Source organism: Aedes aegypti, chromosome 2 (assembly GCF_002204515.2).
Source record: "Aedes aegypti strain LVP_AGWG chromosome 2, AaegL5.0 Primary Assembly, whole genome shotgun sequence".
Lineage (NCBI taxonomy): Eukaryota > Metazoa > Arthropoda > Insecta > Diptera > Culicidae > Aedes > Aedes aegypti.
This window is the reverse complement of record NC_035108.1, coordinates 303,825,732-303,852,351: the sequence shown is the minus strand read 5'-3', so window position 1 is coordinate 303,852,351 and position 26,620 is coordinate 303,825,732. Positions and strand designations below refer to the sequence as shown.

Below are 26,620 nucleotides of genomic sequence, written 5' to 3'. Positions count from 1 at the left end.
TTTTCAAACAACAAACCATGTTTCTTTTTCTGATGAGAAGTAATAATGTTTGAAATTATTTTAATAATTTATTTTAAAACCGACACATAATTTGACCACTGTCTTTTACACGAGTTCTGTAACTCGACCTCTCCCCAAAATCGATAAAACGAGTAGTTCTTCCAAACTTGCATACTTTGATTCCTCTGTATGTCGATACCTTTCTTACTCGATGTTCTTTAAATCGATACTATTTCAGTTTCGTAACAAGTTATCCTCTCTAACTCGATATTTTTATGAAAAGTTTCAGATCTTATCCAATGTGTAATAAATTCCATAAATCTGAACATTATGATTATGATGATATTATTAATAATAATATGATGGTTGATTACCTTTTTCAGGGCTACAAAATTGAAATTTTTTGAAGTTTGTTCTAGAAGTGTCACGTAAATAAATGTGTTTAAATTTTACTATTTTTTGTGGTAACATTACTTTTATCGATGCGTTTTGTCAAAATAATGTCAAGTTCGAAAATTGGAAATATATTTTTTTTATCTCTATACCACCCTAACTCAATGGTCCCATAAATATAGAGTTAGAAAAAAATACTGTATTATGTGAATCACTTAATATAATCATTTGAACATGAAGAAGAATCTGCTATAGAATTATCGAAGCACCTTGCTAGTGAAATAAGCTTGAAAACCTTGCAATTTCTACAGGACGACCAGCAGAGAAATTCCTTTGTGAAATGCTTGCAATAATTTCTAAACGAGGAATCTAGAAATTATAGAAGATCTTGAAAATTAACATTCCTGTTAAATATTTGAATAGAACTTTCGTTTAACATAACAATACTTTCTCGAATATTTACCATCATATCGATCTTTTAATCTAGAATACTAAAATTCTAGATATGTACCCAAGTTTGTACCAATATAATATTTTCTTCAATATTTTCTTTTCTTTTAGATCGGTACGAAAAACATGAACGAGCTCCATGAATCAATTTGCTGAGGGAATCTAAATACATCATCGAGTGCATTCAGGCTTGCATTTGGAATGGTCCACTGCGGTTCCTCGGATTTGTCAATTGAAAGTTGTTCAATACAACAACAAAAATTTATTAAACGATGTAATAAAAAAAAACTTGATGATTCAAATGATTTAAATGTAATATTATTCTATTCGAAACATATTTTATCTTTTCATCATCAAATTTTGTTCAATGGTTGATTAAATTGCTTTGATTAATTTATTAATTCAATCTGCATTGGTATCACTCGATTTCAAATCATAAATATGACATAAAATCTAAAAAGGATAGAAAAGCAATTTTATCAACCATTGAGCAAAATTTGTGATCGCTTTTTTCTCTTAAATCGCTTAGATTACATACTGCTTATATTACATCGCATCGATTACATCGTATTATGTACGTTGAAACTATTACATCGGAAAAATTACATTGGTCGCATTTATTACACCAGTAGGCCGCGAGTACGTCGGGCTGTGTAATATAACACGATCAAGGGAATGACTTGGTTGCAGCGGTTTCGATGTAATATTCAACAACTTTTTTTGCTGTGTACTTCATGCATACTCAACCGATTCCAAATATTTTTGCATGGTTTAGAAGCTTACTTAATTAATTACATACTTTTCATTCGACACATTTCACTAAAAAAAGGTTTGACCAAGTTATTCAACAAAAACTGCACAAAACCATGATTTCTTAACGAAAAACGTCAGTTTTTTTTATTTTTGTCAGTTAAACAATATTTTTGAAGCTGAAACTGGTTTTCCTCATTTAATTAACCTTTAAAAAGGACTTGTCAACAATTTTTAAATGATTTTGAAACAATAATATTTTTGCTCATGTTAAAAAATATATGCACTATTCAACTCGGCATTAAAACAAAATGTTTATAAACACAAGTTTTATAGGAAAAATGTAATTTTGTGTGAAATTTTTTTTAAATAATCCAAAGAAATTCTTTAAAAAATCATGTTTTTGGGTAGTTTTTGTTACAAAACTAAGCCAAGACCATTTTTAGACACATACCCAAGTAACCACGAAGCTGTATATGAATACTTTATGTTTGCTCTATAGTGTGCTATCAGATTTTGTTTTAAAGTGACATAACCTTTAAGAGCTTTATAAAGCATAATTAAAGTGGGAAAGGGCCCCACAACAACCAAATTAATGCAATACTTGGTAAAGCAGTTTTAATGCACAAGCCCTACTAAAACATTTATGGAGTGTTTAATCCTTCGACCTTGTCGCTTGCTCCTGTGGGGGCGGGCGATGGGGGCAGGATCAAACTTGTCGCGCGTCGTTCGCTCAGAGAAATGAAAAAGCGCCGCGGATCGCTAGTAGTGTTTGATCTATTGATCGCGTCGCTTGCTCTTGCGTGGGCGAGTGACGAACACTTGTTCGGCGTTTAATGCGATTATCGAATTATTTCGCGAATCCGGTTAGGCGTGATTATATCATGGCTCGCATCACCAAACATTGGTGACTCCCAGATCTTTACCTTATCCCACTAACCCAATATCCTCTCCATGACAACCGTGGAGATGCAGAGGTGATCTCGGTCTCTAGTAACAACGGTAGTCACACTAACATTCCTTCCCTTCCCCGATAACCGTAAGGACGTGGCCGGCGCCGTTATTGACTTTTAAATTTGAGCTCTCGATTTGTGCACATTGAAGAATGGTAAGCTAATCCCAAGCCCCATTCATTAATTCCCTGTGCAACTTCGATTGTTCTGGTCAATCACGGAGTAGCAACTACGAATTGTACGGTCATCTATGCTTATGCTTATGCTTATGCTTATGCTCACAAGCCCTACTAAAACATTTATGTTTGTATATTTGGGGTTCATGATGTATATTAGCTTAAAATAATGTATGTTTAGGGCTTGCTTTAAAAATAAACAAAACAATGAATCCATTGACTACCTTTCAATGGATTTCTTTACCAGCTTTATGATTTTTTTTTGTTGGAATCAGGATTCGAACCCACTACTAGGATGATGGTGTGCTGGATGCCTGGCGCGTTGGTGTCCTGTGCTAAAGCTGCTGATGTAATAAGGTAGGATAAAAGTTCCTTATAAACGAAGCCACTGTGTGTGTTAACATTACTATTTGCGCAGTTATTGCGAATATAAAGAATTCTCTTCGGCGATTGATTTCCTTTCCTCACCAAATGAAACATCAATAGAAATAATTTGATAACCATTCTTTCTCGTAGAGGAAATAACAGAACTTAACCCAAAAAACAAAGCACTAGCGCATTAAAAAGATTTCAAGGGAGATAAATTGATCGACATTTCTTCTCGCTCCTTATGAGTAAAAGAGTCTCATAGATAAAATACTACAATTCTGATTGAATACATATATCCTTAGATCATGAAATGGGGGTTCGAGATAAAAGAAAGTCATTTCATTATTCTTCCATATCCCACAAAACGTAATGAGCGAGTGCGAACGTGCTCGATCGTCGACTTATTCATTACAGATTGAAGTGCGTTTAATGAGGTTATGCAATCTTGTATGACAGCATAACTGTATATTCACTCTAAACGCTTAGCATAATGCTATATTAAAATAATGCTACAAAGCATTTACAATGTTAATCAAATGCATCATTGCTTGACAGTTATTGAATAAATGCATGATAACATTATTAATGCAAAAAATGTTGACTTTCGACCAAATTAATGCAATGGTATAATGCTTGTGGTTACTTGGGTATGTTGTATGAACAGTATGAAAATAACTATTTTTTGCTTCAAAACCATGTACAGTCGAAGCTCGTTATGACGATCACTTTAATAGCGATAAAAGCTCTCTATAGCGACATTTTTCGGTCCCGTGAAAAAGATTTTAATGTTATCACTATTCACTATAACGACATTTCTCTATTACGACGCTCCCTTGCCATGTCGTTATAACAAGCTTTGAATGTACAAATATTTGAAATAGGTTGAGTATTTATGAAGTTATGGTCAAGCAAATATGAATTTTCCAGTAAAATGAAGAAAAAATTCGAGAAAACTACTTTTATTTCGATTTAAGACTAATTTGATGTTCTACAAAGTTTTCATACATTTAATTTTGAAAATAATGATGTTTAAAGATTTGAAATTGGTGATAAATAACCGAAGTTATGGTGACTTCACTGAAGGCCATTTTTTATAACTTGAAAATTCACCTTCAAGACGCATGCGCCACCCCTAAATTGTTAATAGGATAAGAGATAAGAGTAAAGTACATAATATAAAGTTTTCAGTCTGTGTGACCTGTAGTCAAAGACGACGAATAAATAAATATATAAATCTTAATATTTTTGGCTCAAACTTTGAGGTTTCTCTTCTAATATAATTTGAATTAAAAAAAGCACACGAATGTTTGGTTTTGAGAACTTTTGGAAAATAAGCCGCACCCTAGTGTCAATGCGCAAAAATTGCTAAAAGGTAACGCGAAATTGAAAATTCTACAGGCTATTTTTACATTTTTTTACGTTTGCTAATCAATGCACATATGACTTGACACAAAAACATCATCCTCTGATTGCCTGTAGAACAACAGGAGTGTTGCCAACATAGTTTACCTATTAAAAGACGTATATTTTATATGTTTCTCAGTATATTGAAGTTTATGCGCTACAGTCTTCAGATAAGGAAAGTATTGAAAGGCTCAATTATTACCAATGCATGCTTTGTTGCCTAATTCCAATGCATTAATTAGTTGTGTTCGATTTTTTCAATAATTTTAAAGTGTGAATAAAAAATACACCGCAATTGAATATGGTTTTCTGGCAATCTATTCCCGTGATAAAAAGTGATTGCCGAGGAAAGCAAAGTGCATTAATTTTAATTTGTGATTCGAAGCATAAAAATTCAGTATTTTCAAGTGCTATATAGACAAATCAAAAGTTTAATAGTGCATGAGTGATCGGTGCGTAGCTTTTGTGACAAATTGGTATTGGAGCGGAGAATTGGACCTTTCAAAGTGGTGAGTTTTTCTTAAGCTGTTCTTGTGTTGTTTTATTCGGCAGCTCACGAATGACGATAATTTAATACGCAATTATTTCATTCAATGATAAAATCCATGTTATATCATATTTTTGTGAAAGATGTGATTTACATGGAAGATTATAGTTCAAGGAATATATTGAGTACATTGAAGGTAATTCTTGTTCCGTAGATAAATTTTAACAAGGACGATAAGTTAGTGCTGCCGAAAATACCCTCAGGGTGCCGAAGCCATCATTTACCCTATTTGCATTTCAAACGCACACAGCAATATAAAGAAAAAATGAACTGCTACGCAAAAAAAAATTGTTGTACTGGACCTAATTGAGTAATGTGAAGTTGAAAGTTCATGCTTTTGGATATGGAATTGAAACTGAATTAAAGAAACATGGGAAAATATTCATGTTTTCTCTTACTCCCAGAAAGTTTGAAAACGGTTAGTTGAACGTACGAATTTTATCAAATATTTGTGTGTGTCGCAATATGATTCCGTACACACTTTATTTATTGAATTCTTGATGTAATACTGGAGACATGACTCTACGAATTACTTTTCAATTTTTATGTACCAAAACAATATTCTCTTGAATCCGATAAAACCACGTAGTGTGGGCTGCACCCCCTTTAGCGTGGCTTTTAGACGACACCCCCTCCTTTCTTAATTACCATGGGGTTTATGAGCGGCCCATATCATTCTGGTAGTATTATGGAGATTGTACAAAGTTTTGCTGAAAACGTCCTTCCAACAATCTAATAAAAGTCATCATCGAATCTTGTGTAATAACTAGACATAATACCAAGAAAAAAAAAACATAATACAGAACGTGACTTCGAATCATATGGCTGATTGATTTGCTGCCACATTTCGAACCCAGGAATAAATCGATCGGAAGAGAATAATGATCTGTGTTTGAAGCTTCGCATTCATTGTGGCATTAAATTTGCTGTAATTGGCATAAAATATGAACTGGAGGACGACGCTTTCCTATCAGACTAGGAACTAATTAGTCAACTCCGATTCACTGCACAACTATTTGCCACGAGGTGTGCAATCGTAAAATAAACGCAATTGATTCGAGTCAATTAGATTCACAGTTCATCGTCAATTACACGCCCACAACGCGAAGTACTTTGCATGATGAAAAGAAGCATTTTTATGTGCCCTCTCGTAGGGATGTAATTCCATTCGAACGGTCAACGAAGTGAATTGCCTTCTAATCCTTCGCAATCAACATGCAAAACTGTTAAGCATCTCCTCCAACAACTGGGGCTGGACTGAATCTCAAATGTTCCTATAAACACATCCATTTAATAGCTCAAAACTTCGAAGAAGAATCTTCTCCACCTAATATGGGCCCATAATCATCACCATCATCGTCATCATCAATGTCGCCGCCATCCAACGCACCACCATCAAGCGCTGTCTGTATCTGATTTCGAAACGCAACGACGAAACTCCTCTCAACTCTTTAGCAATTGCAATAAAAATAATGACTTTTATTGTTGCGACAATAAAAACCTCCCCGTCCAGTCCGGTTCGTTTGGTCATTGAAATGGAACCCGGACGGCACTTGGCCCCCGATGATCGAATGGCGGTAATTATTCTGCGATTCATATCGCCGTTCTTTTCTTAAGCTCGCCAAAAAGGATGTGGAGCTGCATTTTTTCGAAAACTGCGCCCGGAATCTAATCCCCCTCATTCGAAATCAACTTCAGCTTCCAGTAGATAAAGTAGTCTGCCACCACTTTTAGCGGGAGGGCCATTTCGAGTGTGCGCTTAGTTTTATGGCGCTGGAGAGCCCCCCCTGTCTCTGAGCTGGTCTAGAATGATAAAGGTAGAGTACCACGTCCACATGCCACATTTGGGTCGTAAAAAGTTGTGTAGTCATGAACATGAAACGGTGAACTGTTCATTGTAGCTACAGTTTGACGGATAGCTGTACGGGCGAGAGATATTGATGACAACGCATAGGGGCCAGGTAGCTAGGTGGCACTCACATTCCGGAGATGAGCCGTAAAATAGTGTTTAGAGGGACTGCTTTTCAGGATGACACGCATACGAGGAATCGACCGGTGCGAAGTGGCATAGCTTTCTTGAGATAACGTGGGAAATCCACGGTAGTAAACTGCGTTACCGAACACTTGGACTAGTCGAGCTTAGTCATAAAACTATAAAACATATGGTGTATGAAGTGAAGTGGGCGATGGTGATTGCATGCTAAAAAGAGACACGGAATTGACGGTTTAAACGTCGGAATTTGTTGGACATTTGGCTTGAACGAAACTTCAGAAAGTGCTCGGATTACACCACTGTGGAAGGAAAACTTTGAATTCTCATTTCACAAGCTTGAAGATGTATACACGTGAGTTAGGGTAAATGATGGCTTCGGCACCCTGAGGGTATTTTCGGCAGCACTAACTTATCGTCCTTGTTTAAATTTATCAACGGAACAAGGGTTAACTTCAATGTACTCAACATATTCCATAAGCTATAATCTTCCATGTAAATCACATCTTTCACAAAAATATTACATAACATGTGTTTTATCGTTAAATAAAATAAATGCTTACAAAATTATCGTCATTCGTAAGCTGCCGAATAAAACCACACAAGAACAGCTTACAAAAACTCACCACTTTAAAAGGTCCAATTCTCCGCTCCAATGCCAATTTTTTCACAAAAGCTACGCACCGATCACTTATGCACGATTGAACTTTTGATTTGTTTATAAAGCACTCAAAAATTCTTAATTGTTATGCTTTAAATCACAAATTTAATTTAACACATTAATTTTGCACTTTGATTTCCTCGGCAATCACTTTTTATTACGGGACCATGTTGCCAGAAAACCATATTCAATTGCGGTGTATTTATTATTCACGATTCAAAATCTCAGAAAAAAAAACGAACATGACTAATTAATTTATTGGAATAAGGCAACAATGCATGCGTTGGTAACAATTGAGCATTTTATAAATTTCTTATTTGAAGGTTGTAGTACATAATCTTCAATATACTGAGAAACATAAAATATACGCACAGACAAACAGACGTCACACTTTCACTGCTGTCTTTCGACCAACTTTTTAACGTTCGATTCGAATATATGGTAGGTAGTCAATCGACCACCGACAGCGCTCGCGTCGTTTTCGTTCGTGTTTGACGTTTACACACTACCACCACCTGTTAGTCCATCGGCCACCTACAGTGTTTTTAGAATTGGGCGTACATGTTTTCGCGACTCTGATTTTGATCGCGATTTGTTCTAAGTGTTACGTCGGTTTCTCTGTGATATACGTCTTTTAATAGTTGAACTATTTTGGCAACACTCCTGTTGTTCTACAGGCAATCAGAGGATGATGTTTTTGTGTCAAGTCACAAGTGAATTGATTTCCAAAGGGCCTATTCTGATTTTCTCATACAATAAGAATAATAGGAACGCAAATAAATTTTACTGGCAAAGTTTGGATTTTGATCCGCATGAGCCGATCGAACAATATTCATAAATTAATTTAAAGAAATTTAAACAAATGTGCAAGTACCGTCGTTGGGGGTGAGATTTGGCCAAAAATGCGTAAGTCCTCATTTATTTTTGAACAAATTTCGCAATTTGACTTGATGTGTTCGGCTAAATATTAGAATACATTGCAAATTCTGAACAAATAATTGAAATTGAGCGATTCTCGCTAAAACCAGGCCGCCATCGGCACCCACATTAGAATTCCAATTTCATGTCCCTGATCACTAGTTTTCGATAAAACTTAAGGGTGGTCCTTTCTGTTTTCTCAAATTAGTGGACCCCTCGTACGCCAGCTAGCTGAACAGTTTGCAAAAAAGCCCATTTTTTGATAAATCTTGGGTATTTCTTCACGTGATATGTCTCATATTTCGCTTGGAACTCCACACTATCAAATTGAGAAAACAGAAAGGACCACCTTTAAGTTTTATCTAAAACTAGCGATTAGTGACATAAAATTGGAATTCTAACGATGGGTGCCGATGGCGGCCTGGTTTCAGCGAGAATTGCTCAATTTGATTATTTTCCTTTAAATTGGAGACGTGAAATTTGCCCAAATTCACCGCTTCGAGGGGGTTAAATTGGGCCAAACAAATTACACTCAGGAAATTGATCTATCGATCAACATAGGAAACCTTTATGAAAATTGCCACTAAAAACAGGATTAAAATTCATAAATTTACGTTATAAAACCAAATTTGAAAACAAAAATATATTTCACGGCAACCTGGACAGGCTTCAAATTTATCCCTCATTTACCATTATCAAATGATACTATCACTATGGGTAGTGATAGAAATCACTTCTTGGAAAATGATGGATAGAAGATAGACTATATTATCTCTATCAATTGATAGACGGATGGAGATAACATCAGCATTTTTCATCACTGATGAATCAAGCATATCTTTACCATATATCTTTGGCGAAAAATATACTATCTGCAAAATTTCATAGCTATCTATCCTATCATTGATACAAAAACCGAAACTAAAATCTTGTGCATAATGGGAAAAAGCTAATAGAAATAACTCAAGGTATGTTCTCATGGATATTTTCGGAACGGGCGTGATGAGGGGATGACGGAAATCGATGTCCGACGACATTTTGAAATCCAAGATGGCGGCCTACGGTTATAGAAAATCGTTTAAACTCCATGCAATATGGGTATTTTCGGAACGGGCACGATGAGGGGATGACGGAAATCATAAATCATTCATAAATCATGTTTTTGATAAATAATGGAAAACATAAATAAATGGGAGCCAAACAAAGTTACGTTATATCGAGGTAAAAATTACGTTATATCGAGTTACGTTATAAAAAGGTTACGTTATATCGAGGTATGACTGTAATTACAATCCCTAGCTGTTGCCCGAACAAGTCTCGACTGTAGAAAGATGTATGGATCTTGTCTAGCAGCCCTAGTCAAGCCTGAACATTCTGCGACTGTTTGGATAGCAGTCGAGAAGAAGGTAACCCTCATTGAATAGTACAGGTCGGACACGATTATCCGGAGACTCCATTATCCGGCGACTCGATTATCTGGGATTCTATTATCCGGAATTTTAGATTCGATTATACGGAATAAATTGTGAAAGAATCCGGAACGTGACAAAAACGGAACATACCTGTATTGCAAGAGTTTTAAATGATTTTACCAAACCGGAAGCCGCCATCTTGGATTTCAAAATGACGTCGGACTCCGTCATTCGGATTTCCGTCATCTCCTCGTCGCGCCCGTTCCGAAAATACCCATATTGCATGGGTTTTCAATTATTTTTCCAAACCAGAGGCCACCATCTTGGATTTAAAAATGGATTTTCAACAATTCTTACACTCCTAAAGCTGCCATCTTGGGTTGTTAAATATGGAATTTAGTTAATTTTCTATACCCATCGTCCAACAATTTTTATTCTATAATATTATCAATTAATAAAAATAGAACCTCTATCATTGTTATTTGAGTGATGTTGTACTGATAGTATCATCATGAGAATTTTTTGGGATAGGGATACTATCACTCTATCCTCTATCTCTGATAGTGGTACTATCAGGATAGACAAGAAGTGATAGTATCATCTGGCTGAACTGATAGTATCAGTTGTCTATCAGATAGATGATACTATCATCGTCTATCTGATAATTTTAATGCCTGGGAATCGAACCAAGAAACTTGCGATCGATAGGCTCAATATTCGAACTTTCCCCCCTCCGCAACGGTCTTTGTATGTGTTAGCTGGCGGGTCAGAAAGACCTGCCTTAGGGGTGAGACTCTTAAGGTCGGCACGTTCGAGCTGGTTAAGAACCCAAGTAAAACGCACTATTTTTGGCTTTAAACTTTATATTTTTTGAGCTTACTGGCATGTAGTGTCTGGGTGTGGAGTGTGGAATGTTGTGGCCGGCCGGAAGTGGAGCACGTGAGGGTTGTCCTGGGGTTGCTGGGCTGAATTCGGGTTTCTGGGGCGAGTGAAACGCTATTCGAGCTCACGGATGCCCACGAATGGCGGCTGGACGATGGCTGCGGAGGGGATGTCGATATCTTGGAGCGTCCACCAAACGTCCTGAGTGTCGGAGAGCTCTCAACGACGGTCTGGGTCTCTGGGATGACTTCTAGAGCCACTTGGATGCTCTTGGTAGCTTGTGGTCTACACCAGGCGGAAATGGCCTATAATAATGGGTCCTGATTCGGTTATATATCACAAAAGAACTTTTAATTGAACTTAACGTCTTGACCAACGGTTATTTTAAGTACACCGGGTCTATGGTTATATTTGCGAACTGGTTGCCTCGAGGTTCTAACTTGAATAGGCTTTGCTCTAATCTCAGTTCGACCCAGATGCCTGTCTCTTTTCCCTCTGTCCTTTTCATCCTTTATTTTCTCTTTTCGACGTGGATTTAACTATGGCAACCCTTTTTCCCCTTTTTGGCTCAATCTTCTGTGTGTTGTCTTAGACTTGTTCAGTGTGTGATGATGGTGTGATAACAAATTTTGTTCTTATATATAATAATATTCTAACAGTTTACTAATATTTAACAAACAGTTAGCGTATCTCAACGGTAAAATATGAAAAAAATAAATTTTGTGTTTGAGCCGCAACGTTTGAGCCAACTCCCCCTCCCCCTAGAGCGTTACGTAATTTGTGGACGGCGCCGTAGTCTACACAAATTTAGTGGCGTTGTGTATTCAATGTGACTCTCAGCCATTCTATTTATAACTGCAATGCTGTTCTCAGTGTAGTCTGTTTTTTTCTGCATTGGCCCTTTCAACGAGTAGAACATAATGAGTGACGTTTAAATACAGGCATTGTCAACAAATACGAGAAGTAACCAATACATAACCTAGTTTTTGTACAGTTTTGGATTGCCGAAGAGAACAATTTAGCTGCCGACAATAACAATTGCATTGCCGATAAAAGAACAAGTACCTCGTGACTTTGGTGAGGAAAAATAGATAAAAATAGAAAACAAAATAGTGTTTTGTGCATAATAATTAATAAATGAAGAGTGCTCAAGTGTAGTTCAGGTGTCTCCTGCTAATTGTTGTGCTTCATTGTTTTGTACAATTGCCTTCTTCAAAGTTCAGCTACTTAGGCTGCCGACAATACGTAAGTTCCCCTATCACTTACGTAACTCAAAAACTTAAAACACATTTAAGAGATTCAAAAAACTAGATTTAAATTCCGCCCTTATTGCTTATCTTTTGACAGATACGTAAATCTCGACTTCCACTTGTAGCCTTCCTCAATGTCAGTTACTCCTACCCATAGTGGAGTTTTACTGCAATTTAATTCACGAACAACGGCAAATGTTGTTGATCATCGCGTTGTGCTCGCACCTGTTGGTACACCATTCACTAAAAGTCAATCGATGAAAAGGTCATCAATCATCCCATTGAACGAGCATCCTCCATCCAACCAATGCCACAAAGCACCAATCGACTGACTCGAAACGTATTGAGACGCAGCAGGCAGCCGAATTGGCAAACGACTACTTCCCATCAATATTGCAGATCTTTATCCACTTGTTAGTTCTTAGAACACCGACAGACTTGAGTTCGGCTGCAACTCCGCCCACCGTCATTGCGAAAAAGACAACGCCGGCAACGGGACAAGCCCCTTGCCAGCGCAAAAGTCAATTCCATCGCGCAAACTACGAAATCTCATCTTCCTCATTGACGAATACGTTATGAGACAACCCAGCGACAGCTTCGGGAAGCATTCGTCGCTTTCAACGCCCCAGGATCGGCAGAACGGAAATTGAATCAAATCTCTCATCTCCTGTCGACGATGATGACGACGACAACGACGACGATGTGTAGAATCGAAACATCGCTTCCACATGTGCTTTTGTCTTCATTTATCGATTCGGAAGCCGACCGACACTTGAAGCAGCTTGAGGAAGCGCCTTGATGAATTTGTCCAAGCATCATCGGTTGCGGAACGATTCGCGAATTATACAGGGTGTGTCAAAATGGATACCGATTGGTTTTAGTATAATATGAATTTGTTTCGGGAGATTCGGCTTGCAGTCTTACAGAACTGCGTTGGTTAGTCATTTATTATAACCGATGTTACGGACAATATTCAGTGCTCAATACGGATATCAACAAGTTAAATGTGTTTTGCTTGTTGATAACGTATCGATCCCTGAAGTTCAACCAATAGCCGGACTGAAGCGTTGCTGATGATAAGTGATTAATCAACGAAATTCTATGCAAGCTGGATCTCCCGAGATAGGTTCAGAAATTATCGAGTCGAAATTTATTATTATCTATAAAAATATAATTCTAATGTACAAAATAAAAGAAATTACAGTTTAGCAATTCTAGCTGAAACCAGGCCGTCATCGGCACCCATCGTTAGAATTCCAATTTTATGACTCTAATCGCTATTATATGCTAAAACTATAGGGTGGTTCGGTTAGGTTTTCGGTTTTCTCAAATTGGTGGACCCCTCGTACGTCAGTTAGCTAAACAGTTTGCGAAAAAGACCATTTTTGGATAAACCTTAGGTATTTCTTCACGTTATATGTCCGATATTTCCCTTGTAACACATAGCAAACTTAGTGGCATCGTATAGAGGATGGATAAAGCTTGGCGGCAATTTTTAATTTGGCCACCATCTTGAATTTTGTTAGAAAAAACGTTTTTCCACCATTAGCTTTCTGAGGTAACCATCAGAAAGCTGAGGAAAAAATGAGTATGATAGGATACAAAAACTAGGTGAGCAATGGCATTTACCCTATGAAATGAACAATTTTCTAAATCATGTTCTACGATTTTGACGTATATGGCGAGTGCAGTGAATGAAAACATAATTTTTTGTACAACAATGAAACATGTTTTCAATCGTCGGTGTTTTCTTCGAGTCCATTGAAGAATAAGACATATCTTTGAACTCAGAATCAATAAATTCAATAAATAATAACCGTCCTCAACCATTGATTGAAATAAACAAAAAAAATTTTTAACCGTGTTCATTAGACAGTTTCACAAAAATCAAAATGTCTGGGATTCAACCAGTCACCCCATAGTCCTAGTTGCAATACTAAAACAAAGTACCAGACAAATTTTCATCCAATTTGGAGAAGATTAGGAGGTGCCTCAAGTCGAATTTGTGTTTTTTGGCTATTTTTTACATTCAAAAAATTCTAACGAGAATTTGCAAAAATGAAAATCAAAATAAATACCACTAGTTGAACGTATTATTAGTACTTTACAACTTTTGAGAACACTGTATGCCGATTAGAGATGGTTTTGACCTCATGAAATTGATTTCTGTTCATTAAAGTACCTGTAAAACATACATTTCTCTACAATTTTTGTTCTACGAGATTCTTAACCTCATGCCTAATCATAAAAGTTCAACCGTAGTATCATTCCGTTGTCATTTCTGAACATTATTGTAGTACATAATTTTTGTATCCGAATTACAGATAAATTGTAAAAAATCATCGGAAATACGATATTCCTCTTTCCCCTGCATTTAGAGCTGCTGCCATATGGCGGAACTGCTGATATTTTACAAAATTGAACATAGTAGCTTTGCTGTTTCAATGATGGATGATGATTGAATAAAACATCTAGCAAATGTCATCAACGCAGTCGTGTTTCAAACAACATTCGCATTTGATGCCAAGCAATTACATATGTGATATAGCCCCAAGGTCAAGCTTCTCGACTACTGATCTTGAGCATCAGAGTTTGATTACGGGAGTTCATTTAGAGTGTTGTTTTTTGCCATGGACCAATTTAAGCCAAAAAATTTCATCACGATTCATTGTTCAAAAGTGCATCTTGTGGCTGAGTCGTAATCAATAGGACTCACAAAAATCTCCCACTTCTAAGTGAATGAAGAGAAAGGCTCAAGTAGTGATTTGCGCCCTTAGTCCTGTTTTTATGCTGCATATAAGAAACATTGGTTTCACTCGAAAAAAAGAATCATAATTGCACTCCGATCCTCAAGATCGGTAGTTGAGAAGCTTGACCTCGGGGCTATAACACATATGTAATTGCTTGGCATTAAATGCGAATGTTGTTTGAAACACAACTGCGTTGATGACATTTGCTAGATGTTTTCTTCAATCATCATCCATCATTGAAAAAGCAAAGCTACTATGTTCAATTTTGTAAAATGTCAGCAGTTGCGCCATATGGCAGCAGCTCTAAATGCAGGGGAAAGAGTAATATCGTATTTCCGATGATTTTTTACAATTTATCTGTAATTCGGATACAAAAATTATGTACTACAACAATGTTCAGAAATGACAAAGGAATGATACTACGGTTGAACTTTTATGATTAGGCATGAGGTTAAGAATCTCGTAGAACAAAAATTGTAGAGAAATGTATGTTTTACAGGTACTTTAATGAACAGAAATCAATTACATGAGGTCAAAACCATCTCTAATCGGCATACAGTGTTCTCAAAAGTTGTAAAGTACTAATAATATGTTCAACTAGTGGTATTTATTTTGATTTTCATTTTTGCAAATTCTCGTTAGAATTTTTTGAATGTAAAATATAGCCAAAAAACACAAATTCGACTTAAGGCACCTCCTAATCTTCTCCCAATTGGATGAAAATTTGTCTGGTAGTTTGTTTTAGTACTGAAACTAGGACTAGGGGGTGACTGGTTGAATCCCAGATATTTTGATTTTTGTGAAACTGTCTAGTGTTCATTGTTGTTCATTGAATGAAGTTTATAGATTGCGCGTTGGGACATTTGTTAGTCTTATGGTGACATCTGTAGTTTAAATGTAAAACATTGCCAACAATGCATTTATTTACAGTGGCAATCTTAAGTTTTGGACCTAAAAAATCCATGATTTTCTGTGCCACAAAGTATCGTTTTAACTGCTCATTGAGGCAGGCTTTGCCCCAATGTGGACGTAATGCCATACTCAGGAGAATCATCAAGATTCAAAAATATGGTGGCCGTCTTGGAATTCGACGCCATCTTGCTTCAAAGCAGCTGAATGTTTTTTTAACCATCTTAGCTCATTATGTTGAATTATGAGCAGTGCTGGGAATGGTAATAGTAGTAGGCATGAATTTTGCGAAAATCACGTAGCTCTTCCCAGTACAGTAGTCCAAAAACGTGAATCTCAACAAGCAGCATATGTTGGGTGAATGAATTTTCTAAATCGTTAGTGTCATTGAAGGCTCTAAATGCGGGAAATAAAACATTTTTCTACAGTAAATTTGGATTGCCCTAAGCAACGGGTGTTTTACAATTGTCAAGGCTTTTTACCTACAGCAGCGATGGGCGTGATTTTTACTGGCATCGCTGACTGTGACTGGCTTTGTTTGGCTACTGTAGAGTGAATTTCAGATTTTTTCCCAACCCTGATTATGAGTTATCCATTGAAAAAACAATCAGATTGTTTCATTCTTATCTTATCTCAGCTGTTCAATTGATTGTTCAGTTCAATCAATGGTTTTGGACCAAATAAATGAAAAAATTAATGCTATTCCTGAACTTGAAGATGTGCCAAACCATCATTCTGATACCAAATATGTAAATGAAAAATCTTATTTAATTATCTGCTTTATAACGCATTAAGTTGAGAAGAAGGCTCTTTTCCAGTAAGGCCGTAGCGCCAGGAAAATAAGAACAAGAATAGTAAACGATACGGTAGCTACTTAAAATCAAGATGGTGTAAAAATCCAAGATGGCCAAATTTAAAATGGCTTTTTTATTTTTTTTTATTCTCGGATTCTCTAGTGAAGAAGTTCATAAGATTTATCAAAAACTTTGCATTTTTGAAAGCTGTTTAGCTAGCTTGAGTACGAGAGGTCCACCAATTTGAGAAAACCGAAAGGATCACGGTTTAATTTTAGCATATACAGGCGATCAGTGACATAAAATTGGAATTCTAACGATGGGTGCCGATGGCGAAATAAAAAAAAAAGTGGGACATGTCTGCTTGTGCTAAAACTATTGGGTTTAGCGTTTTGACATGTTCTACAAACTTTCATCATTTATTGAGTACTTCATTTAGACACTGAAAAAAATTTCACTTAAGGTGATATACACTGAGAAATAATTAACTTTTTTATTTATTGTCAAAATTGAAAACTGTATAAGGAAGTTTTGTAGTCCATTTTGAAGATTTACGAACGATTTTCTGATTATTTCACATCAAATTGACGTGTGCATACATATTGCACTTTCCATAAATATATATATATATATATATATATATATATATATATATATATATATATATATATATATATATTCTAGGTTTGAAAAATTACAAAAGGTGTCAGAGGTGTCAGACGGTATCGATGGTTAGAAAAAAAAACAACAAAATATAACAAGAATATAAAATATGAAACTTTTTTGGGATTCCGTATCCTGGAAACACGAATCTATTCGTTCTTCGTCAGCATCAAAAAATTGCTTCGCTGCAAAGATTGTTATGATCCTACTATAAAAAATTATAGTGTAGGCAAGCAATGTCAAAGAGGGGTGATTCAAAATTTATGGCATTATAGCGTAAAAAGCTGGATTTAGCTTCCTGTAGATTTTTAACTTAAGCTCTCATATGAGTCAAATAATTGTCAAATAATTGTCCAATTGGTCATTTGCATTTGAACGAATTTTGATACAAAGGATAGGAAAGTTATAGAATGGTATCAGATTACAGCTTCTTAAATCGATACTGTTGCTTCATAATTCGATAATTCGAAGAGAGCAACGGTAAATAGTAATCGATCATAAGAAGTAAGCATTTATGAAAAATCAATCAAAGATTGTTCGTTCTAAAAATATGTGAAATGTAAATGAGAGTCATAAAATAGAAGATGAAAAAATATGTACTGTTCTGTATTTTTCTTTGAAACATTGTGTATTTTTAAATGCATGATTTGTTTCGCATTGTATTGGCACATGTTGTCCATAGATCAGCAAAACGAGCATGATCGATTGAGAGAACGGTGTGCAAGCGTTTGTCTTTCGCTTGATCACTAACCGTCTTCGGATCGACGCTTCTTGAACACAGTATAGAACTGAATTATATGCCAAAGCGCGATCACCAGCTGCTGATGGATGACGGACGACGGACGAACGGATCAATCTCGAGCGATCTACCAAATCGAATGTCTTCATTGGATAGGTGCAGGGATGGTACGGAGCGAGGAGTTGACCGGTTCGGAAGGAACGAATGAGACTGTATAGCAGCACCTCAGTCTCAATCTAGAAAACCTGTTCTAAGCGCAGCAGACAGAACCGAACTTCCGCTTTACGCTCGTTTTGTTATTCAAACATGTTGCAAGCAGATTGTTTGAGTCGAGGTCAAAAAGCAATTCATTGGGATGGAATTAGTATTTGCATTCGATACATTATTCTGTTGCGACACTTCAAAACGTATGCAGTATTGGATAAAACAGTAGCTACTTCCTCGAATTTCCATGCAAAATGGTCCATATAAGAGGATTTTATGGGGATTCCTTTCTAGCGTAATTATTAATAATAACAAAATGAACAAATTGGAATAAATTGTGGTACATGTTTCAAAAATTGATTTACTCAAAATCTTTATTTCAAAATAAGAAAACAAGAGAAAAGGCAAAACAAGTAAATTAAAACATCGAAATTTCTATTTTCACAGCCAATTCATTCGTATCTAGTTGTTGGTTCAGCCGTTGCAACACGGGTTAATCAATATAGTCGTATTCAATTATCAATTTAGGCGTCTCATTCATGTTGACAGTTCTTCCAAAAAATCCTAACAAAATACATTATCGAACACAGTGATGATTCAGCAAAAAATAGATAATCTCTTCTGGACCCAACAGAAATACGTGACGGCGAACATATTGCCGAGTCATGGCGTAACAATAATATCGCACTTTTCACCAGTCACAAAACACGCGACACTCGACAATGGGAAATTGTCCATATCACCCACAATTAGTTGTTTGGTTGCTTGAATGCATCAAGCTGGTTTGGCAGCACGATTGAAGCATCGACAAAAAAATCAAATGGCTGCAAAACACAAACACTGTAATTACTTCACCTTGTCGTCTTTGCATAGCCCCAACAGTAAGTTCCAATACATTTATCAAATCACCTGACGCGCACTTCTTCTGTGCACTTGGTCTGCGTTAAGTTTCCTATAGTCTCACAGTTTTGACGAATGCTCCCTCAAACCATTGCTCATAAAAGATGCTGTCGATTATTGCAATAAAATGTTTAAGTCGACTGCTGCTAACCAACCAAACAAGCCGACTGTCTGACTGACATTTTTTTTTCTCCTAGGTACTGAGTAACTGCATTTGGACGTTGAGATTTTGCGCTCCTAAAAAAAACCTTACGAATGGCAGTCAACAGTACGCAGTGGCACTAGCTAGTTAATGAAATAATTGGAGATTTAATTACTTTGCCGACGACCAAACCGACCACGCCAGACGAATCTATCCGCACACCGGGTTTTGCAACACACGTCCGTACATACATCGCAGTGGTTCACAACCTTTTTGAAGCCAACCTTCGAAGTTCTACACACATTTCGTGGACCATTAAAAATGGAAGGTTGAAATCAAAATTTACGGATACAATTCAGATTTCTTACTTACCACACAAATTATTTTTGTTTGTCATAATCTTACTATGGGGGGGGATGGTGAGGAAATGGGTAAAAATGATCAAAACTGTCTTACGTAATTAATGGACAGCCCCTTTGTGTGTTTATTCTTCACTTAAAATAATGAAGGACGTAAACTTCTTTGCATTCGATAACAGTTGGGTTAGAGTCCGCCGCTACAAAGCAAAGCCATGCTGAAGGTGTCTGGGTTCGATTCCCGGTCGATCCAGGATCTTTACGTAATGGAAATTTCCTTGACTTCCCTGGGCACAAAGTATCATCGTACCTGCCACACGATATACGAATGCGAAAATGGCAACTAAGGCAAAGAGAGCTCTCAGTTAATAACTGTGGAAGTGCTCATAAGAACACTAAGCTGAGAAGCAGGCTCAGTCCCAGTGGGGAAGTTAATATCAAGAAGGAGAAGAAGAAGAAGAACTGTGGATGAAATAGAGTCAAGAAATTCGAAATCAACTCAAAGGTAATAGCTCCAGAATATCTGCAAGCATCTTTCATAGGATTTCTCCAAAAATCTGTCAAGAGTAAAGATGTGGGAAGGCTTTCAAAGAACGACACGTTGATAGCCTTCCCACATCTTTACTCTTCCACAATACAGTTGTTGTGGAAGCGATGTAGGTACGATAGGCAAACAGTTTCAACACTAAATAAATCGCACTCGCTCTTTCCATGTGTGTAGTGATATGAGATGGATGGATATGGGTTATGAAAGGGGTCCGCGTGGTCTGTAGGGATTTGAATTCTAAACTTGTAACCAACTCAGTTAAAAAGGTCGTAGAGTTCTCTGCATCTTTCTTAAGTAGGTGTTCGATCAATCATCCTTTCCCATTCCCCAGCTTTCGCAAGGACGTGGCCAGGACAGCTCTCGATTATTGGAGGATGCGTCAATCTTGTCTAAGAGTTAGAGATTAATCCCAAATTTCTGACTTTGATAACGGACGGGAAGGAGGCAACCCTCATACAATGGGCTACACAGAAAAAAATCCGTTCTCGTATCCGTGAACAACAGACGTGAACTCGCCAACAAGCAAAAATACACCGTGAACTAGATCATGTTTCTGCGTAAACATGATGGTAGTTCATGGTGTATTTTTGACAGTTCACGTTTTCCAGAACTCATTTTTGAGCGTGTAGGACTGTACCACCTACGAATTTTTCCGAAATGCTTAATGCTAATGCTAAGATATCGTCCATCTTTCTTGAATGATTTTGTTTGAAAAGCTAGTAATTATGGTAACAAGGTCCGACACGTCAATGCTTCCAGTGGACATAAAAAAAACACCACACTAGACAACGGACTAGCATGCAACGCCCAGTGGAACAGACGAAATACATTCAAGACGAAAAGTGTTGTGGACTTAAGCGGAATCTTCGATAGATTCCTTTGCAAGACGCGTTCATTTTTTGATGGCATATTTGAATGATCATTGACGAGCCACCGGTTGGGAAATGCTGCTAAGAAGTGCCGAGATTGCGGTTTCTGAGCGGGAGACACTTGCCGACTGCTTGCATTTTGCCGATCCGCAGACTGCCACCACACGGCTAGATAATGGCAACCGACAAGGTTTTTACTGTGCTGCAGTGCCTAAATCTTTTCGATTGTTTCTTGTTTACTTGCAGGTACCTAGGCTTACGATTGACGTGCGCTGAAGAGGCAAACACTAATTACCGTTCGGCTTCGACTGGTGTCTTAATGGGGCTAGGAAAACGACGGAGGATTTTGTGCTGAGACGCACCGCCTGAGGTAACCTCTTCAAATGATTTTGTGGGTTTCAGCTGGATAACTTGAATAGCAACAGACACGTATAGAACATCATTATTTTTTTCTAAAACATTTAGAAGACACAAATCTCGCACTTCTTGTGAGATCCCTAAAGTTAATTTTATCAATGGATTTCATGGATCAATGGAAATTCATTTCGCTATATATCCAGAGTGTTTTGAAAATTCTTCTTTTGAAATTTCTTACATTTTTAATTGAGTTGCAAATTTTCAGCTAAAAAACGCAAATAAGAATAACATTTTCGCACTGTATTGCAGTAATAATTCAAACCTTTGATTTCTTACTTAGACCGTTGTAGTAACTCTAATTCATCTATGAAATTAAACACTTCAGATTAAATATAAGAAATCTGAACTCAGAACTCAATAGTCTACACATTACGAGCTAAAGTTCATCAATGCAGCCATGCAGTATTATACGTTACGCTGCTTGCATTACGCTTGCGTTAACAAACGTCTAATTGATGATTAATTAACACATGAATAAATTGGAGAAAATAAAGCTCGCCCACAGTAGTTTTATTTTCACCACGAATCAAAGCAAAGCCAAACTGTGAATCGGCTTGAAAATTAACATTTTTTTCCTCCAATAGAGAGGCTACAAGAATTGCACCTCTCATGCAGCACACGAAGTGATGAATGGAATGCAATTTTATTCGTGCTTTACAATCATCTAAATGGAAATGAAAACGTTGTTGAATGTTTGTTTTTTTTTTATTTGAACATCAAACGATGATTCAATCAATTAATGAAAATATTGCCCGTGACACAAACCGCCAACCTCACAGGGCCCCTGGGGTTCAAGCCCTTCTGCAGTGCTTTCCCATCGATTTTTTTATGTGCGATTGGAGGTATGGGATCAGAAAGTGGAAGGTGGAGGTTTGCTCATGCAAGTGCATTTAATTAAAATTATTTGTCCTAATTTCGTTCGTTTATACTGTATATTAATATTGTGTCCCGAAGCGTGCTGTTTCCGTGGCATACGTGGACTATGTGAGCTTTATGTGGCCAATTTAAATGCAGATCAAGGCCGCTGGTATGGTCGGTTTTCGATTGGATGCAGGAAGAGTATCGTTATGAAGGTGCATTCAGTATTTACCGAAATGGATTGGATGAATCTTTTCGTTAATTGAATTTTATTGAAGCGGATCTATCATGCTCTTGAATTATTGTGAAAATGCTAATTCGAATATGAGTCCAAGGAACACATTGACTTATAGCATTTACAGTATAGATTCTTTACCATTTTTATAAGTTGAAGGCTAATAAGAAAATAAATTTACGTAGTTTTCTCGAATTTCTTTTCAAATTCTATCTTGACCATCGATATCAACTGCCAGTCCTGTAGTGTCAGACAATTTTGCTTCAAATTTACACGTTCATGGAAAATTCAAGCATTATCGATTGAAATTAAACTGTATTTTTATATAAATTTCTTTACATGATCGTAAAAAAACGCAAAACCCGTTTGTATCTGCTCAGTCAAAATTGGATAAGAAATTGGTGAGCTCGTTCCATGCATTATCTTTCTTTCTTTCTTTTCTTACAAATGAGCATTGGCGTAGTTAGGGTTTCTTTTGGAGGGGGCCTATCAAATAATAGTTTTACGGAAGTAATGTCAGTCGCAATGGTTAAGATTTTCACATGTTTCGTAGTTTTAACAGATTGATATTGATTTTATTTATTTGCTATTTTGTCTCTTTCTGCGGCACAACAGTGATATTTGTAAATTTCAATTTCCTCTATGGATTCATTCTTTGCGTAATCCAAACGAAATTCTTCAAAAATTTTAACACAAAAAATCACAAGGATTGTCCTTTGTGATTCTTAAAATTTTTTTCAGGTTCTTAACCATGTGTTTTGAAGAGATTCCTCTGATAATTCCTACGGAAGAACTGAATTATTTTCGTACTTTTCTGTGCCTTCTTCAAGAACTCCTTTAACAGTTTTCACTGAGTTCGTCTAGGGATTCCCACGGAAAATCATTCCCAGATTTTCGGACCTCACCAGAAAATGGCTCGAAGAATTTCTATCGAATTGCTTAAAAATCTCATAAAGAATTCTGGAAGGTACTTACTTACTTATTTGGCTTTACATCAATTATCTTGATAAAGCCTCGCCAACAATATTTCGCCAATTCCCTCGGTTCATGGCCGCTTCTCTCCATCCTCGACTGTGACCCACGCTCTCCAGGTCCTGGTGTACCTGGTCCATCCACCTAGCTCGCTGCGCCCCACGCCTTCTTGTTCCGACCGGATTCGTGGCGAACACCATCTTTACAGGGTTGTTGTCCGGCATTCTTGCAACATGCACTGTCCAGCGTATCCTTCCAGCTTTAGCTACCTTCACGATACTGGGTTCGCCGTAGAGTTGAGCGAGCTCGTGGTTCATCCTTCGCCGCCACACGCCGTTCTCCTGCACGCCGCCGAAGATCGTCCTTAGCACTCGGCGTTCGAAAACCCCAAGAGCTTGCAAGTCCTCCTCGAGCATAGTCCACGCCTCATGCCCATAGAGGACTACCGGTCTTATGAGCGTTTTGTACATCGTGCATTTGGTGCGGGGGTGAATCTTTCTTGACCGCAGTTTCTTCTGGAGCCCATAGTTGGCACGACTTCCGCTGATGATGCGCCTTCGTATTTCCCGACTAACATTGTTGTCAGCCGTCAGCAAGGATCCAAGGTAGACGAACTCGTCCACCACCTCGAAGGTATCCCCGTCTATCGTAACACTGCTTCCTAGGCGGGCCCTGTCGCGCTCAGTTCCGCCAACCAGCATGTACTTTGTTTTCGACGCATTCACCATTAGCCCGACTCTTGTTGCTTCGCGTTTCAGGCGGGTGAACAAGTCTGCCACCGTTTCAAATTTTCTCCCAATAATATCCATGTCGTCCGCGAAGCAAACAAATTGTCCGGATCTCGTAAAAATCGTGCCTCGACTGTTAAGTCCGGCTCTCCGCATGACACCTTCAAGCGCAATATTGAACAACAGGCACGAAAGTCCGTCGCCCTGTCGTAGTCCCCGCCGAGACTCGAACGAACTGGAGTGTTCGCCCGAGATCTTCACGCAGTTTTGCACACCGTCCATCGTTGCTCTGATCAATCTTGTGAGCTTCCCGGGAAAGCTGTTCTCGTCCATGATTTTCCATAGTTCTATGCGGTCGATACTATCGTATGCCGCCTTGAAATCGATGAACAAATGGTGCGTAGGGACCTGGTACTCACGGCATTTCTGGAGGATTTGCCGCACGGAAAAGATCTGGTCCGTTGTCGAGCGGCCGTCGATGAAACCTGCTTGATAACTTCCCACGAACTCGTTTGCTATAGGTGATAGACGACGGAAGAGAATCTGGGATAGCACTTTATAGGCGGCGTTTAGGATGGTGATTGCACGATAATTTTCACACTCCAGTTTGTCGCCCTTTTTGTAGATAGGGCATTTAACGCCTTACTTCCACTCCTCCGGTAGCTGTTCCGTTTCCCAGATTCTAACTATCAGCCGATGCAGACAAGCGGCCAACCTGTCCGGGCCCATCTTGATGAGTTCGGCTCCGATACCATCCTTGCCAGCGGCTTTGTTGTTCTTGAGCTGTTGAATGGCATCCTTAACTTCCCCCATCGTGGGAGCTGGTTGATTTCCGCTGTCCGCTGTGCTGACGTAGCCATCGCCTTCGCTGTCCTGACCTTCTGTGCCTGTGTTCTCTGCGCCATTCAGGTGTTCATCGTAGTGCTGCTTCCACCTTTCGATCACCTCGCGTCCGTCCGTCAAGATGCTCCCATCCTTATCCCGGCACATCTCAGCTCGCGACACGAAGCCTTTGCGGGATGTGTTGAGCTTCTGATAGAACTTCCGCGTTTCTTGAGAACGGTACAGCAACTCCATCTCTTGGCATTCCACCTCTTCCAGGCGGCGGTTTGCTGTTTCCGCTTCAGTCTGTATCGTTCCACGTTTTGCCGCGTACCATGCTGCAGCATTGCAGCCCGCGCTGCATTCTTCTCCTCTAAAACCTCCTGGCACTCCTCGTCGAACCAATCGTTTCATTAGCTCCGTTCCACATATCCGACAACGCTTTCGGCAGCGTCGTTAATGGCTGCTTTGACTGTCCTCCAGCAGTCCTCAAGAGGGGCCCTATCGAGCTCGCCCTCATCCGGCAACGCTGCCTCAAGATGCTGCGCGTACGCATTGGCGACATCCGGTTGTTTCAGCCGCTCGAGATTGTACCGGGGCGGGCGTCGGTACCGTACATTGTTGATGACGGATAGTTTTGGGCGCAGTTTCACCATCACCAGGTAGTGGTCGGAGTCAATGTTGGCGCCACGATAGGTTCTGACGTCGGTTATGTCGGAGAAGTGCCGTCCATCGATCAAAACGTGGTCCATTTGCGATTCTGTCTGCTGAGGTGATCTCCAGGTGTACCGATACGGGAGGCTGTGCTGGAAATAGGTGCTACGAATGGCCATGTTCTTGGAGGCGGCAAAATCTATCAGTCGTAGGCCGTTCTCGTTCGTCAGCCGGTGGGCGCTGAACTTTCCAATCGTCGGTCTGAACTCCTCCTCCTGGCCAACCTGAGCGTTCAAGAAGGTCCTTTACGTAATTATGACACATAAATTTCAATTGTTAGGTTAAAGCATCCTCCAGTTGTTCATTAATAATTTGATAAGGATTTTCAGCAATTCCTGAAGATTTCTCCAAAAAATAGTACAAAATATTCGAGGAATCTCACCAAAAATGTCTTCAAGATCATCAAGCAAGAATTCATTCCACAAATTCTTCTGAGAGTTCGCCAATAGTTTTTCCAACTTTGCTTTTGAAGTCCTTTCTGAAGTTTTTCCACAGGAGTGTTTAAAAAATCCAATTATCCAGACTTCCTGCAAAAAATTAAATGATTTAACCAGGTGTTACTCTAAGGACTTCTCGAATATTCCACCAGAATTTCATCAACAGTTGAAAAGAATTTAATTGGGAAAATATTATTCATGATTTTTCAAAAAAAAAGAACTTCTCCGCAGATCTATCTGCATTTTTTACGGATAATTTTTTTTTTTTATTTTTTTTTTGTCTTTATTAACGAGATTTTTAGCCATGAGCTAGTTCATTTCGGGACCGAAGGCTTTACTTCCCTGCTGAAGGAAGTCATCACTATAACCTTTTTTATCATGAGTGACTATCTTGGGGATTATTTTTTCA

The 26,620-nt window shown here is 38.2% G+C and overlaps 1 protein-coding gene across 15 annotated transcripts in view; it reads left to right on the top strand.

Moving 5' to 3' along the window:
* LOC5574500 (nuclear receptor coactivator 2) overlaps positions 1-26,620 on the top strand; it is a 567,167-nt gene that overhangs the window by 127,200 nt on the left and 413,347 nt on the right. Inside the window, exon 3 of one of the 15 annotated variants that reach the window (XM_021845559.1) lies at positions 21,275-21,398. The exons of the other annotated variants lie outside the window; for them this stretch is intronic. The gene's annotated coding sequence lies outside the window, so the exon portion shown is untranslated. The remainder of the gene's footprint in view (positions 1-21,274; positions 21,399-26,620) is intronic. 15 annotated transcript variants of the gene reach the window in all.